The sequence below is a fragment of the Microtus oregoni genome, unplaced genomic scaffold (genome assembly GCF_018167655.1).
Source record: "Microtus oregoni isolate MIOR12 unplaced genomic scaffold, Mior012 000031F_ref0000149, whole genome shotgun sequence".
Classification (NCBI taxonomy): Eukaryota; Metazoa; Chordata; class Mammalia; order Rodentia; family Cricetidae; genus Microtus; species Microtus oregoni.
In genome coordinates this window covers 10684771-10688542 of record NW_024543090.1, presented here as the reverse complement: position 1 = coordinate 10688542, position 3772 = coordinate 10684771, and the positions used below count along the sequence as shown (strand labels likewise).

The window sequence follows — 3772 nt, the reverse complement described above, 5'->3', positions numbered from 1 at the left end:
TGAGCAGCACAAGGTCTAAGAGGAGTGTGTGCTCATGTGTGGAGAGACAAGAAAAAAATCAGGATTGAGTGATACCCCTCAAAGGCTCCCGTCAGTGATCCACCTCCACCCGTCAGCCATGATTCTTGTACCTACAGATCCCACTGCCTCATAAAACATCACCACCCAGATAAGAACTAAGAGTTCACACACGTGAGAATGACCTTTCTCCAAGTCACACGTCCAACTACTTTCTGTGTGATTTTAGAGTTTTATTTCTGCCAGCTATGTGGGAGCTCCAGTTGCTTCACACCCTTTTAGACACAAGAAAATTTGAAGCTGTTTGTAAATGTGTAGACATATCTCCTGAGGGGGTTAATTTGCATTTTACTGATGACTTCTGTTCCCAAGAATTTTTCCAATGCAGTTGCTAGTGGTTAGGTGTCTGCTCAAATCCTCTCTCCGTTTGAATTGGGATGCTGGTTATTTTATTGTCTCGGGGTGGTTTCACATAGTTTTTATTCGAAGAGTAATGTGGAAATAATTTCTCCCAGGCCATAGCTTTTGTCTCTCTTTTCTTAACAAAATATTTTGAACAGAAGACCTTAATTTTCCTATCACCATTATCAATTTTTATCTTATGAATTGCAATTTTGATGTCCTAGTTCACTTTCTGAAGCTTTGATAAACACTCTGACCAAAAGCAGCTTGGGAAGGAAAGGGATTATTTCATCTCACAGTCTGTTGTGAAGAGAAATCAGGACAGGGAATCAAAGCAACAACCTGGAAGAAGAAATGGAGCAGAGGCCACAGAGGAATGCTGTTTCCTGCTCATTCTCTGGGCTCACATTCAGCTGGCTGTCTTATAGTTCTTAGGACCACCTTCCCATCTTCCCATGAGTATTATCAGAACGCACTGGACTCTCCCACTAACTGTCAATCAAGAAAATGGCCAGAAGCCAGCCTACTACAAGCCACACTGACCGTAGTGGACAACCTCAACTGAGATTCCCTCTTCCCCAAATGACCCCAGTTTGTGTCAAGTGACAAGAAACAAGGCAGCACAGCTTGAATAGTTTTTTTAAAAATGTGTACAATTAAAGTCACATAACTTTTCTCATGTCATCTTCTGAGGACGTAGAGATGGCACAGAGGGTAGCTTTAACTGTGACGGGTGTCACCCAGGGGAAGATCATGACAGAGAAGGAGCTCCCTCATGGTCCTGACCTGTGAAGAGTTCTGAGCAAGAATGTGCAAGACATTAAGAACATCATCTTGCAAACCCTGATGGTGCATCTATGCTCCATCCTTGGAACTCTAGCTGTAAAACAGATTTACCAGGACTGAGACCAGCTTGCCAAACTGGTGAGGGAAGTGGCAGCCCCTGATGTTGGCCGTATGGGCATCAGAACCCTCAACTGTACCATCAAGGAGATTTATGACAAAGTAGACTAACTGAGCTGCCAGACGGCTGTCGTACAGAGAGATGCAGACATTGGTGTGGCAGCGGCAGAACAGGACACCGGTATCTGGGAAGCTGAGTACAAGGAGTAGATATTAGATGTGAAGTTCATGGCAGACACCAAGATTGGTGATTTTAAGAGAGCCTTGGAGCTGCCAAAGTCAGCCTTCAGTGAGGAGGTAAACATCAAGACAGCTGAGGCTCAGTTGGCCCGAGAGCAACAGAAGATCCTGCAGGAAGAAACTGAAGTAGTGTAGGGCAAGAGCAGGTTATTGTGAAGACACAGGAGATCCTCCATACCGACAAGGAAGCTCATCGCTACAGTGCACCGCCCTGCAGAGGCAGAGTGCCATTGCATCCAGCAGATTGCCTAGGGCGAAAAGGTAATCCAAGTCCTGTTGACACAAGCAGAAGCTGAGAAGATTCGCAAAATTGGAGAGGCAGACAGCAGTCGTTGAGGCAATGGGTAAGGCAGAGGCTGAGCGGTTGAAGCTTAAGACTGAGGCCTACCAGAAGTCTAAGTATGCAGCCAAAAAGGCATTGGAGCTGAAGGCCACGCCCCTGATTGCTGCCTCCCTGACCAAATTCGATGAGATTGCAGTTCTCAGTGGGGACAACAGCAAGGTGATATCAGAAGTGAACCGGTTGCTAGCAGGACTGCCTGCCTCTGTTCAGTCCCTCACTAGTGTTACCCTCTCAAAGATAGCCCTGATCAAGGATGCCAGTGGTGCCCAGGTACGAGTCTCCTGCAGATTCAAGTCTTTCAAAGCTGCCTGCCTTTTCAGCGCCCGTTTTAACATCACAGGGACAACGAGAACATTACTGACTCTAGTGCCTTATTTTGTAGGAACCAGAAGTGTGGTGTGTTGAGGCCATCTCCGACTATCCTCCTTTCTCTCCTGTTAGCCTTTTCTTCCTCTCTCCTTCACACCCACACATTAACCCCCACGTTCATCTAGAGTGTTTTCTCTTCTGACAAATGTACCTCTTCCTCTGGCTCTCTGTTTCTCTCCCCCTTTCTTCCCTCCTCCACACACATCATAAAGCTTAAGCTGAAGCTGAAACTGTTTATTATAATCACTGTCTGTCTCTGAGGAGCAGTCCCACTGCTCCTCAGTATCCTGCTGCCTTCAAACTCTACATGTATCTGTCTATCTTCCCTAGCCCTTGGCAGAGCCCAGCATGGTTACAGATTTCTGGATAGGACACCCACTCTCCTCTCTCCCAGTCTGAACTTCTAGTCCTAAACTCTGTACAGGAAACCCACAATCTACACACACTTGCCCTTTGAGGACTGAGTGGCCATGGCCTGTTGGGCCTAGAATAATGCTCTGTATTCACATCCAGGCCCAGGCCTGCTGTTATACCTGTCTCTGCAGCTTCTACTGCTGCTTTAGAAGTCCCTGCTCATGCTTAGTGACATTCTTTTCATTTTCTTGTCCTTGATTGGTGGGATGGGTCTGAGTTCAATTCTACTAACTCTTTCGGGGTTAATGTCTAGCTCTGTTGGGGACAGGAAAGTTTATAGTTCCTCCTGCTAGTGCTAAGCTATCCTGGACAGGGGGCTCTCCAAGGAGCAAGGCTATGCCAACCCTAAAAGAACCAAGTGTTGTAGGGTGGCCAAACCTCACTCTATGCCATTTTCTTCTCCCCTAGCATAATGAGGTTCTAGCCATGGGAAACAGCTAAATCCTCTGTATCTTTGCCCTATTGGTGTCAGAAGTGCTCAATGTCCAAGTATCCCAGTAGGGGTGCAAGGGTATCCCATGATCCCTGTCTCCAACTCTGGCCCTGCTCCAGCCTGTAGAGTTGTTCTGCATGTGAAAATATGGGTTAGCAACTCCTGAGCCTCGGGATACTATGTCCTTTATAAAGTGAGGAACCTAAGGAAAAATATACTTGCTTTTGCTATGCCCAAATACACAAAGTCCCCCAAAAGCCAACAAGGAGACGGAGTCCCAAACGTAAAAGCAAAGAGACTTTATTTTATGCAAGTTTGCAAACTCAGTCTCTCCGCATGTCCAATGTATTGGAATAAATAGAGAACCCCGAGCTCAGTTAGAGTTGGGTTTTTATAGTAGTAAAGGTGGGGGTGAGGGGTTTTTGAGGCTCAGGACCCCTGATTGACCGACATTTGTCTAGGGGTGTCCTGGTGAGTGTGTGCTGGCAGGTGATCTTATCTACAGTGGTTGGAACGTTAGGCATTTCCTTTGGATGGTCTGTTCTTGGGTGATGTTCAGGTAATCTTAATTTATGGTCCTTTCTGCGACCAGGTATTGCTTCAGGGTAAACTACTGAGACTCAGGCCTCTATTAAACTTATCAATGGCTG

The 3772-nt window shown here is 46.4% G+C and overlaps 1 pseudogene; it reads left to right on the top strand.

Annotated features, from left to right (window-relative positions):
- The first annotated feature begins 1098 nt into the window (after positions 1–1098).
- On the top strand, positions 1099–2311 carry LOC121465480 (annotated as a pseudogene).
- Positions 2312–3772: the final 1461 nt, after the last annotated feature.